The sequence below is a fragment of the Vombatus ursinus genome, unplaced genomic scaffold, assembly GCF_900497805.2.
Source record: "Vombatus ursinus unplaced genomic scaffold, bare-nosed wombat genome assembly UNPS02005286.1, whole genome shotgun sequence".
NCBI lineage: Eukaryota > Metazoa > Chordata > Mammalia > Diprotodontia > Vombatidae > Vombatus > Vombatus ursinus.
In genome coordinates, this window is record NW_020945064.1 from 6,283,279 (window position 1) to 6,297,116 (window position 13,838).

The window sequence follows — 13,838 nt, forward strand, 5'->3', positions numbered from 1 at the left end:
AATAGGAGAGTGAGCCCCACTCTGAGAACTACCATCTCCTCTCTCTCTGTGTTGACTACTTCAAGGGTGTAGTGAAGTAAGTGTTCAGGGACCATGCTCCCCTGGCCATTCTGCTGAATATATTGCTGTAGATGCTAGATTCAAGTATGACCAGGGGCAAGTTACCTCACCTTTTGGGCCTCAGCTTCTCTATCTGGAAAATGGGAGTGAGACTTGTTGAGTAGTGTCAGACTTTTCATGGCTCCATTTGGGATTTTCTTGACAAAGATACTGGAAGTGGTTTGTCATTTCCTTCTCCAGCTCATTTTACAGATGAGGAAACTGAGGCAAACAGTTAAGTGACTTGCCCAGGGTCACACAGTTAATAAGGGTCTGAGGCTGGATTTGAACTCAGGTCCCCCTGACTCCAGAGCAGTGCTCTATCCACCGAACCATCTACCTGGCTCTGGGGGTGGAACTAACTGATCTCTCAGATCCTTTGCCCTGCTAAGAATCTTATTCTAAGGTGCTAGGAGCTTAGCTGGCACTAGTTTCTATAAGGTTCCCATGGTGCTGCCTCCAGAAAATCAGGTGGGAGGGGGGCAGAGTGAGGCTTTCTTTTCCAGAAAGACTAGTTGTTGCTACCTTCTTTTCTGGGTGGCGATCAGGATTAAGTGACTTGTCCAGGGTCACACAGCTAGTAAGTGTCTGAGGCTGGAATTGAACTCAGGTCCTCCTGAGTCTAGGGTTTGTGCTTTATCCACTTCGCCCCCTAGCTGCCTCTGTTGTTCCCTTCTAAGCCAGAGAGAGAGAGAGAGAGAGAGAGATGAGTGAGAATCCAGTGTTCTTCTACCCTTGGGACATGCTAGCATCTCCCCACTCCTTTCTGCTGGTCTATAGCTTCTCCATCCTTCCTGAGCCAGCTCAGGTCCTACCTTCTCCATGAAGACTTCTCCAAACACTCCAGGCCTCATTGATGTCTCCCTGATCTAAATGCCTACAGTATTCACTGTTTTTACTTTCATCTAAACTCTCCAAAAGCTGCCTTGTGACATACCATTTATCAGCATTTGTTCTTAGATAAGTGTCTTCCCCTCCCTGGGCCTCAGTTTCTTCCTCCATGAGGCGAAGTTGTAATGGATTATCCCATGTCTGACACATGTATTCCTTGTGTGACCAGGGACAAGTCATTTCACCTCATATGGGGCTAATAAGAACCAGAGTCCCTACCCCATAGGGGGTTATGAGGCTCAAATAAGATATAAGCAACTTATCAAAGGTCAGTGATGGTGATGATGATGATGATGATACACATCCAGTTTTGACATTCTGTGCTTCTATGATATACTATTTGAATAAATGGATAAATAGAGAGATGAATAGGGGAAGGAGAGAAGGAAAAATGAATAGAGATGGAGAAAGGGAGGAAAGAAGGGAGAGAAGGAAGAAGGAAGGAAAGGAGGAAGAAAGGGAGAAATGAAGAGGTGGAGGGAGGGAGGAGGGAAAGAAAAAATGAAGAAAATAATGGAGGGAGGGAAGAACAGAGGAAGGAAGAAAAAATGAAGGGAGAAATGGAGAGAGGAGGAAGGGAGGAAAGAAGGGATGAAGGAAGGAAAGAAGGGAGGCAAAAAGAAGAAAGGGAGGGAAGAAAGAAGGGAGGAAGAAAGAAAAAAAGGGAGAAAAGGAGGCAAGGAGGAAAGAATAGTGATCTACTACCATTAACACATGTGCTTGAAGTACGATTTCTGGTAGTGGTGATGGATTTCACTGAGTCACTCCTACTGGTTTTGCTTCTTGTCTGTAGTAGAAGCTTGTGAGACAGCTGACCTGATCTCAATGGTTGCTCCTCCCACCCCCTTCCCCACCTCCTAACAAGAATCTGAATGTAGGATTTAGAGTCCAGAGGGCCTTAAAGATCATCTCATCCAACCTCTCATTTTACAGAAAAGGAAACTGAGGCCCCAAGAAATGAAATGATTGGCTCCAGGTCTCACAGGTATTGAAGGACAGAGCTGGGGTTTGTACCCAGGTCTGCCGGCTGTAGACCCAAAGTTCTTTTCACTATCCTGTAGTGTCCTATTGGCCCCAAGCTTTGACTATTAAACTGTAAGATCACGGATTCAAGGCTGAGTGAGATCACTGGATCTGAGATTTGAGCTGGAAAGGATTTCAGAAGGCATCTGGTAAAATCCCCTCACTTTAGAGATGAGGAGCTGAGGCTAGGAGAGGTTGAATGTCTTGCTCAGACAGCTAGCAAGTGTCTGGGGCAGGATTTGAAACCACATCCTCCCATGTGAAATCCCGGGCTCCTTCCACTGTCCTCCACCTGTGATGGCTCTTCTAAGCAGGTTCGTTGCCTATGTCTTCCTCCCCACTTATGAGGCTCACGGTCCCACCCACACTTGTGCTTTGACTGAGCAAACATGTGCAACTCACAGACAGCTTCTATTTGCTAATAATAACTGCTAGTGTTTCCTGCTGGGCCAGCATGATGCCAGTGAAACCAGACCAATGCATCATCATCACCATCATCAATATGCATTATCACCTACAGTGTACTTGGCTCTGCCCTTGGCACCCTGGAGCATGGGGCCCAGACCCAGAGAGAGGGCACAGAGCCTGCCCTCAGGTGGCCAAGGAAGTCCATTTAAATCAGAACATCAACATTTCCCTCTCATATTCTCATCTGCTGATGCAGCTACAGGGGTCATGGGGTTATAACACAGACGCTATGCTGTACCCCCAAAATAACTCCCCCCAAACTGGCCAGGGATAGGGAAAAACATGGGATCACATATGAAGCTCAAGCCTTAAGCAAAATTGTAGAGCAGGCAATGAATTCAATAAACATTTATTAAGCACATACTATATTTCAGGCACTGAACTAGGTACTAGGGATACAAAGACACAACCAAAATGCTCCATGCCCTCAAGGAACTTATGATCTGTTGGGGGCTGGAGACAGGGATGGACCCTTGAAGTGTGGGAACACTTTCTCACGGCCCATCAAAACTTATCCAGGGTTCCATTGTCAAACTCAGATGTCAACAGCTTACTTAGGTCAACCTGTCACTAGGATGTATTAGCACAAATGTGAAATAAGAAGGCAGAGAAGGTCAACCTTTGCCTTTCACTAGCCCCTCTTTTTAAATTTAAATTTTCTTTTTTATTATGAACTTAACAATCATAAACATTTCAACATACAAAGAACAAAACCAATTATATGTGAAACCATAAGCTTTTGCTAATACAGTTTGTTTTTTAAAAGCATATATTAAATTTAATGGTAATAACAAATTTACCATTTGTATCTTCTTCTGAATTTCTTTTGCGTGTGTATATATATGCACATATATATGTGCATATATATACATAATACACATTAGTATATATTTATATATACTTTTACACACACACACGTACACACACACACACACACACACACACACACACACACACACACACTAGTTGAGATGCAGTATGTAACTGGCCTTAGAGTCAAAAAGCTCTAGGTTCAAATCCTTTCTCTGTCACATACTGACTCATGACCTTATGCAAGTCACTTAACCTCAGTGCGCTAGGAAATTCACTAAGACTATAAGTTGCAGAGAAGGTGCCAACTTTCCTTCCTTTCTGTCATTTCTTCTTTCTTTCTTTACTTCTTCCTTCCTTCCTTTTATGCCTTCCTTTTTTCTTTATTTCTTTCCTTCCTTTCTTTTTTCCATGCCTTCCTTCTTCCTTTCCTCCTTCCTACCTTCCTTCCTCTCCGTCATTTCTTCCTTATTTCTTTCTTTACTTCTTCCTTCCGTCCTTCCTTCCTTCCTTCCTTCCTTCCTTCCTTCCTTCCTTCCTGTATCTTTATCACCAGCAGCATGGTAGAATAGATAGAAAACCGACCTAGAAGCCCAGTTGCTTCAAGATCCATGTCTGACACATATTGGCTATCGGATCCTGACCAAGTCTCAGTGCCTTACATAACTCTAACACTGTAAGTTGCAGATGCCATGGCTTGCATTGGCTGAGAGCTCCATTACTCAGGTATTCCATACACCAATACAATCTTGGGTCTAATCCCGACCCTTATCACCACCCACAAAGTGCCATTCCCCGATATACACACAAAGAGAAGCCTTGCATTTTAATTAATAAGTTTAGTCAGGCAAAATAAATCAACACATTGGCTGCATCTGAAATTCTATCCCCACTTAAGAGAGATGGAGAAACCCAGCCAGCCAGCTCTGAGCCATCCTGCTGGGGACCAGACAAAGATGAGACCTGGTTTAACAGTTTAGAAAATATGACCCACAAGCAAAGGTTAGGGGAGTCAATGTCATGTAGCTTGCTGATAAGAAGGCTGGGCAGCAGGGGTCACTCACTGTCTCCTAAAGATATGAAGGCAGTGTGGCATGGTGCCCAGAACTCCAGGCTTGAAGTCAGGGGGCCTGAGAGAAATCTTTAACACTCCCAGCTGTGAGAACTTGGACAAGTCACTGTCTCTCTGAGCTTGAGTGAGGATGATCACAAGCCTATTGAGAGGAAAGCACACTGTCACCCTTAACGTAATACCACATCAGTATTATAAGGTAGAGACTGATCAGTTCCTATCTCCAGGGGAGAGAATCAAAAGCTCTATATTGTAGCAAAAGGACCTGCTGGCACTGAGCAGGTCTCCAAAGTCCCTTTAAGTGTAGGACCCTGAGTAAAAGGAAGACATTGGAAATCCTATCCTTAAACCTCTTCTTGATGGACTTAAGGGTCCACACTTAGAAGCTAGGCACCCTCCTTGGAAGACTCAATCTGACATTAACTCCCAGCAATCTAGAGAGATGGAGATAGATTTTTCCATAGCTCCTTGGACCTGGCCTGTTAGATAAGGGCACAGGGTGAGCTCCATTAGCACTTTTAAACTAAGAAAGCCGCTAGTTCTCTCCCCATCAGCATACGTGAGAGTCAGTCAAAGAACAAGGATTTATTCATTGCTTACTATGTGTGTGCCAGGCTCTGTGCTAATTACTGGACATGCAAAGAAATGAAAAACCACATATTTTCGTTTAGGAAAAAAGGGAGGGAAAGCACAAATAGGAGAAATATTTCCTCCAAGGACAATCTGTGGTGTCTTCAACAACTTCATAATCCTCGGGTATAGGGGAAAGTTCTTGATTTGGAGTTGGGAGGACCTGGGTTCAAAGCCTGACTATGACCAGTTTGTGACTATGGATAAGTCTCTCTATGCCTCAGTTTCCTCTTCTCTAGGATGGAGACAATAATACCTGTAGCTCCAACCTTACAGGATTGTCTCAAGAGTCTAATGAGAGAATGTAGATTACTTTGCAAATTAAAAAAAAATTCTATATAAATCTCAGTTATTAACTATTTGGGGATGACAGTTCCCTGTCTAGAATCAATGGAAAGAGTCATTTTTGTCAGAAAGGTGGAGGGCATACTAATCGGGAAGATTAATATACTAGTAGGAGATTGATGTTTCTGATCAAGGGTTGGGCCAATGAAATCACAGGTCTGGGCACTATCCTTATCACTACCCACAAATGCCACCTTTGCTCTCTGGGGTCCCTTCCAATTGTAGGTTATTATGATTATTTGGAACCAATGCTTGGTTGATTGATCGATTCATTCATTCTTGGGAAGATTTGAAGATGTTGGCATAATGGCTGAGATGAGAGGAAATGCTGTCCCTTTAAAAAATTTCTTCTCCCTCCCACCCCTCCTTTTTTTAATTGACATAACATGTGCATTTAATCCCTGGAGCTCAGGTAGCTCACACAGAGCCATCAATCATGTGTCCCAGTGACTGACAGAAACTCATTAGGGCATTCTCTCCCCTGGCCATCCATTGTCACCAGGATGGTTGGGGGGAAGCTGGAAGGGTGTGGACTGGTCAGGGCTGTCCTGGCCAGAGCCACTTATCTCTTTCCCTATGCTGATCTTGGCCTGACGTCCCCCTCCCAAGCTATCTCTACCTTCCCCTCCAGATTTGACCTCCCCTACTGGGCACCCTGCTTGCCTCTTACAGCAGCCTCCCCATCCCACACTTAGACTTGCTTTATCTCTGAGCTGGGTCTTCCAGTCTGCCTAATCTTCTTTCCCACAGCAAACAAAGCTGACAAGAATGAGGAAACCAAGGGGCAACTAGGTGGCACAATGGATAGAGCACCGGCCCTGAAGTCAGGAGGACCTGAGTTCAAATTCGGCCTCAGACCAAACACTTGACATGTACTAGATGTGTGACCTTGGGCAAGTCACTTAACCCCAATTGCCTCACTAAAAAAAAAAAAAAAAAAGAATGAGGAAACCAGCCATGGGTGGGGAGGAGGAAGAGGAATGTTCTCTCATACTTATTTATTTATTCATTCATTCATTTCTCTATGGCCAAACCACAGACACCTCTTGCTATTTTATTTTCCTGCTTGTGCCTGCAGTTGAAAAGACCCCAATGGACAGCTCCCATGATGAGCACCAGAGCTGAGCAGAAAGGCTCCAAAAGGGCAGGAGGGAGGGGGATCTGTAAGAGTTCTAGGATTTAGCATCGGAAGGGGCCTCCAATGCCATCTAGCCCAACAGATCTGTCAATCATCAGTTAGCATTTATTAAGCACCTTTTATGTGCCAGGCACTGTGCTAGGCACAGGGACACAGATACAGAAATGAAAAAAAAAAATTCCTGCTCTCAAGAAGCTTACATTTTGTCTGGGAAAATTACAATTACCTATAAAAATGGATCTGATGTTTGACCAGACCTGACCACCATAGGATGCTCCTGGTGAGAGGCTCTCTCTCTCCCCCATACAAAACCTTACCTTTTCTGTAAATTATCATTTTAGCAGGCAACGTAAACCCCTCTGGCAGCAGTCTGGTGAAGCCAATGGACCCCTTCTCGGAATGCTGTCTTTAAAGGCATAAAATAAAACACATAGGGTAAGAAGGAAACCAATTATATGGAAATACCAAAATATTTTCAAAAATAAGCTCACAGAACCCAGGTTAAGAATCCCAGGGAGAGCTGCCTTAGACTAGAGTATTGAGAGATTAAGTGACTTGCCCCAGGGTCCTACAATTTCTAAGTGTCAGAGGTGAAACTTGACCCACCAAGTCTTCCTAACTCCAAGGTCAGCTGTATAGGGACAAAATTTAAACAAAATAAACACTGTGTGGGTGGTGGTGGTGGTGGTAGTTAGAGAGAGGAGGAGGCACTAACAGCTGGGGGCATCGGGAAAGACTTCGTGTGGTGGTTGAACTGAGGGAAGGAAGGAAATGAGGGATTCAAGGTGGGGCAGGGCAGGGAGGAGATGTCCTAGAAACATTTTTAACTTGCTCTATGACCTTGAGTAAATTGTAGAATCATCCACTGGAAGGGACCTTAGGTAGGAATCATCTAATGCAAGCCCCCATTTTACAGATGAAGAAACTGAGGTCCACAGAGGGAGAAGTAACTTGTCTAAGGTCACACCATAAATTAGAGGTAGATGTTGTTTTTCAGTTCAGTTCAGGTAAGACTCTGTGGCCCATTTGGGGTTTTCTTGACAAAGATACTGGAGTGGTTTGCCATTCTCTTCTCTAGCTCATTTGGTAGATGAGGAAACTGAGCCAAATAAGGTTAAGTGACTTGGCCAGGGTCACAAAACTAGTAAGTGCCTGAGGCTAGAATTCAAACTCAGGTCTTTCTGACTCCAGACCCAGTTCTTTCTCCATGCACCACCTAGCTGCAGAGGCAGAGTCCAAAAATTGAGACTGGAATCAAAGTCTCTTGGCTTGAGATACAGCGCACTGCCCCCACCTCCCCCACCCCCAAGCACACACTGGGATCATGACTGTTTGATTTAAACACAAGACACAGATTCTGGGAGGTTGGAGAGGTAGAGCATAGGGGCATTATATAAAATACTTGGGACCTTCCTGCTTAAGTAGACTAGATAGGTTATTCTCAAGCAGAGAGGTCAAGGGGTAACAACTCTAGGACCTTAGGATTTTAAAGCTGGAAAGGACCTTACAAATGACCTTGTCAGGAGAGACAACATGCAGTCAACTAGGAACAAACAAGATAAGTACAGGGTAAATTGGAAATAATGGGGGGGGGGAGGGTCAGAGTAAAAGGTAAGGATAAAAGGAGAGGACAGAGATTAAAAAAAAAATCCAGGCCACGTTTAGAAAATGAAATACCACTAAAAGCTCCAAGTGGGATCATAAGGTTTAATGTGGAAGGGGACTTCAGTGGTCATCTTCTCTTCATTTTACAGATGGGGAAACTGAGGCCCAGAGAAATGAAGGTCACACTGATAGTGGGTGGCAAAGCCAAGGTTTAAACTCAGGACTTCTGATTCCAAATCCAGTAGAAAAGCTAAAATTATGGAATCACAAAATTCTAGAATTTGAGGAGACTTTAGTCCAATTGGTTTCTAAAACATGAATTTCCTTCACAATGTTTCAGACAGGTTAGTAGAGTTCCATTGGGATCAGGGGATTCTAGGGAAGTGGACCTGATCTTGCGGAATAGAGGTTACTGCCACCCGTAACAGGGAGATGAGCCAAGCTATGAGCCTGGCACCCAATCCAGTGCATACCACCTGTTAGAATACCTAAGCACCAGAACTTGCTACCTGGCAGTCACCTCACACAATGCTGTAGTGTCTGCCCTCGGACCAGAGGATGTGTGTGTATGCACAGCTGGAGTATTAAGTTCCCAAGTTAAAATACATAAGCACTCTTCTCCACCCGTGTTGATTCAACTTGACAAAGATTGGACAAGAGTTTATTTCCTTATGGGCTTGGAAGTAAATATAGAGAAGAATGAGCAGCAATGGTCTATATGTCACTGGAGTTATGTTCCAACCCATATAAAGAAAGTAGTCATTTGTGGCTCACCTGTTTGGGAATTATAACCATCAGTTCAACCCAAATGTGGAAAATAGGGGGAATCATTCAAAAGCAACTGAAATATCAAGAATTCTTTGAAACAAATCTACTTGGAAGGAATATGGAATTTTTCTTGCATTGGTGATCAGCAAAAATACCATTATTGCTATTATTAGCATTATTACATTTTTATGAGTTGTCAGATAAGTTCAAATTGAAAAAAAAATACAGGATGGGTCTAAGTAGACTATAGCATATTACCAATGAAGATTTGTATGTAAGAAAACGTCAAGGAAGTGAATGATCAGAAAAGGAGGCAAGCTAATCAATAGTAAGACAAGTCAGCAAGCACCGACTACGTGTCAGGCACTGTGCTGAGCAGTAGGAATCCATATAAAGACAAAAGACAGTTCCTGTTCTCCAGGAGCTCACAGTATAGTGGACAGATGAATAACAGATAGACTCCTTGATTGCTGTACTGATACTCACAAAATATTAAGGCAAATCCTTCTGGCACAATTCTCCAATCCTTCTACAGAAGACCTAGTAAAGAACACAGGCAAGAATTACCCAGGATGAGAGGGTTATAATCTTCACTGGCAAAGGGAATGTCCAACACTCATGAGAAACACAAATCTGGAATTAGGTTTAATCAATAATAGTATCAGACTGATTTTTGCTTAGGTTTGTTATGATTTATTAAACTTATTAATCAAACTACCTTGTATTAATAAGTTGTTAGAGTTTAACTTTCTCATTCTTGTGAACCTAAGCCCACTATTTTATAAGACCTCCTCCTCTTTCAAAGTTCCTCTCTTAGTGTGAGCTAATTCCTGAGCTAATTCCTCACTCATGGAAACTTACAAATTATCCCCATGAAGCTAAGCTAAGATACTGAAGTAGTCAATAGCCTAATAATCAATAACCTAGCCAATCAGAGAAAAAGAGTGTTTACTTCTTAGGGATTCTAATTCCCCATTCACAGAGCCACAGTTTCCCCATTCATGTCCTTATTCAAGGTACCTAAGGTGTGTTAGCCCACCTGGTTAGCATTCTTTGCACTGACCAATCAGGAATCCATGAACACCCATATTACTAATGATTTTGTAATTTGCCTCAGTTCCTCTTTATTGACTACAAGAAAGCTCTGTAAATTCTCCACGGTGTCCTTGGCTACTGAGGAATCTTGGACCCCATTTATTGACAATTGCTAGTTTTGCTAATAGGTTGATCATGCTTGGAATTTTGTTATCTCAGTTTCTCATTATCTCAGATTTCTACTGCAACAATTGACAAGCCAGACAAGACCCCAGACCCTGAGGCAGCTCTCTCTGAGGAACCCCTCAGAGGATCCTGGTAAAGAATTTTCACTGAGGGATTTCTCCAAAAGGGACTACCCTAGAGGTTGGACTCCTCCTTGGGATCCAGATTCATCCAAGCCAAAGTAAGCCTTAGATGGGAGACTCTTACCAGCAGAAAGGGGGATTTTTTTATCATATGCAGAGCAATCTCTCCTGAAGCCAGGAGAATCTCTCTTTCAGGCAGAGCAGTCTCTACTCTTAGAAAGAGGAGATCTGCCTCTCCGGTAAATTTGAGATTCCTTCTTACAAATAGAACAAAAAACCTCCTCCACATAGGAAAATCCCTGAAGTACCTAAACCATTATCTTGGCAACAAGGTGTTGAAACTGATTTATGATTCTTTAAATTTAAGTTGTGTGCGCTAACTTTTGGAGACGAAAGCAAAGCTCAGAGTATGGAGTGGTTGAAGTAAGTGACTTCCTCTTTTTAAATTCTAAAGCCACTAAAGTCTACGATCAATCTCACACTATTCCCTTGAGAGCTTTTTGTAAGGGAAGGACCCTGTTATCATTTCACTTTGGCGAAGGTTTCGTTGAAAACTCTCCCAGCTAGAAGGGACTTAACTCTTGCCAAACTTTAGTGGGGGTTAGGGAGGACGACTTGCCAATAAGGGCTTGATTGTCTTGGGGAAGTTGTTGTCTTAGGGAAATCCCCTAGGGTATACTCCCAGGGGAATTCTTTTGCCATGGAGGAAATCTCCTTTGGGGGGAACCTCAGGAGAGCAATAAGGTCTGGTAGTACTATGCCAAAGGGGACCCATCCCCTGGAAAAATCCTTTATGTCTTAGAACCAGGGGAAACTCCTGGTTCAGCCAGGTGTGACAAAAGAGGGCAACATTACATTATATGACATTTGTCCTAAGACTGCAAGAGATTCAACTGATAAATTGTTTTGACCTAAATTGAGTACTTTTGATAACTGTATTTTAAGGAAATTAAGACTATTAAACAAAATCACCCAAAGCAAATGTACTATGGTTTGGCTGGGCAACTCTGTCCAATGGGATGTGTTCACAACCTCCTAAAGGGTCCTCTTCTCTCTATCCTGCTCTGTCTTCTCCTTCTGCTCTTCCATCCTATTCTCCCTCTATTACTACTAATTCCATTTGAGCAAGAGAAACTGGCTACAGGTGTCTTTCCTGTCCAAGAAAGATTTATACATAAAATCACTTAGCTGGGAAATAGTGTGCTTTTAAGGCTCCACCAAACTTTCTGTCTCTCTGACCACTCCATGTAGAGGAGAGACACTCCTAAATTTGATAAAGATCTTGTGGCTTTCCTTTCATTTAATTTCATTTAAAATTTTTATTTAAAATTTATTTCATTTCAATTAAAATCCACATTTAGAGTGCACAACCCAACTTGAGGAGATGTGATTGATTCAATGGAAACCTTAACCTACCCAGGAGAAAGGACTGCCATCATAGAGGCTGCTAACACAAGCCCCAGCAGGTACTGCTCGGCCACCCCAGGGTGAGGGGTCCTTCCTAATTGGCCTTCGAAAGACCCCAATTGGAACCTTAATAATCCAGCCAATTACACCAGGCTGTTACAAGATAGGGAATCCTTAATCTGGGGAATGGAGGCATGTGCCATCCCTTCTGATAACTGGAGTAAATTTCAAGAGACCTTTCAGGAAGAAAAGGAAACTCCTAACCATTTTTATGATAGGCTGTACAAGAGCACTAAGCAGCATACAGGATTAGAGCCAATTAATCCAAGAGATGCCAGGATTATTAATGCAGCCTTTGTCAGCCAATCCATCCCAGAGATCCATCCATACTTACACAAAAGCTGCCATGGCTGACATGAGAAGGGGATAGGTGAGCTCAAAGGCATCACCTTCTATGTTTATGAAGGGAGAGACAAAGAAAAGGACAACAAAGAGCCCAAGCAAAAAGCTCAGACAAACTTGGCCGTGGCCCAGATTGGCCCAGCTCCTCTTCGTGCTCCACTAGGAAACCACATGTTTTCACCATCAATCAATGCAAGAAAAAAGGTGGGACTTGAAGAATGCCAATAAGGGCAACCCTGGGAGAAACCAAAAGGCACCTACAGGATGAAGGTGCAGGGGAGCATCAGGGACTCTCAGTTTTAATAAGGATCCTTTCATTTTCCCTGATCCTGATGTCTTGAAACCTCTTTTCCCAGTCTTTTGCCTCTCCCCAGGCTAATGAGCCCCATGTTGCTGTTAAGGTTGGTGACACATTTTATGATTGCTTGCTAGATACTGAAGCTTCTAGTTCAAGTCCTAACTGAGGTCCTAGACCCTGAGCACACTTCTATTGGATCATAGAATATTGTTAGAGTTACCAGACAGCTCCAGCCTGTCTTAAAATGAGCTCCCCAAAAGGTTACCATTGGCCATGTCTCAGTGAAACATCCTTTTCTTTGTATGCCTAATCTCCAGGTAATATTTTAAGTAAAGATCTCTTATAGAAGTTGAGGGCCACTATTTCATGTTCCCCTGACTTTCCATCTCCTGGAGGACTCTCTTTCCTTGTTTCCTGTTGTAATAGATTTTCTTGAGTACCTCAAAGATGACTTTCAAAACTTTCAGGAGCCCTCTGAAAAGAAGTTGCTGTCCTTGTTCCGTTTCAGGCCTTCCACCTGAAATCCCTGACTCCTTATGGGCCACATCATCCACAGATGTGGGATTACTGAAATCAACTATCCCTGTTACTATTAAGACCAAAGAGGGGCCATCACCATCTGTATGTCAGTATTCCTTATCTAAGGAAGCTATTGAGGGTATCTCACCTATATACTAATTCTCTGAGAGACCAAGGTATTATTGTTCCATGCAAATCACCTTGTAATACCCCTGTTCTGGCTGTTAAAAACAAAAACAAAAACAAAAAAAAAAAACTAAACCAGGCCCTCATGGAAAATCTGCTTATCATTTTTGTTCAATATTTCCATGCTGTGAATGCTTACATTACACCTAGACACCTAGTGGTACCCAACCTAGCCCCTATTGTTTCTTCCATTCTTTGTGAGCCTACTTATTTTAGTGTGGTAGATCTTTGCTCAGCCTTTTTCAGAGTTGCCATTCACCCAGATTTACAATACCCACTTGCCTTTACCTGGATAAAGACACAATGGACATGGACTTACCTGTCTCAAGGGGCTCAAATCTTTCAATAAGACTTAGCTTCGTTACCTTCAAAGGCTCTGCTCAGGCACAGTGCATGGAGGCTCCTCTTCTAGCAGCACTTGATATCGAGACCTGCCAGAAAGAGCGTCATCATCTTCTCCTTCAACTCCATCTGAGAGGCCATAAAGTCTCCAAATCCAAGACTTACTGGTGCCTTCCTCAGGCGGAATATCTTGGTTTCATTTTGTCGGCCAGCAGTCATTTTTTCCCCCCCAAGGGGCATACGGGCTCTATGGCAATTATCTGCCCTGAAGAACAAGAAATAACTGTGCACTATTTTAGGAGCAGCTAGATCCTGCCAACAATGGATTCTATCTTTTGGTGAGATTAAACTTCTGTTTTGACAAAAGACTTTGTTATAGAGTCAACTAAGCTTCAACATCAGCCTTAACTGAACCTAAGGAAGCCTGTGATTGGCTTCAGTTCTGAGACTCCGGGATTCCTATAAGCCCTTTTCCCTGTTTGTTAATGAACA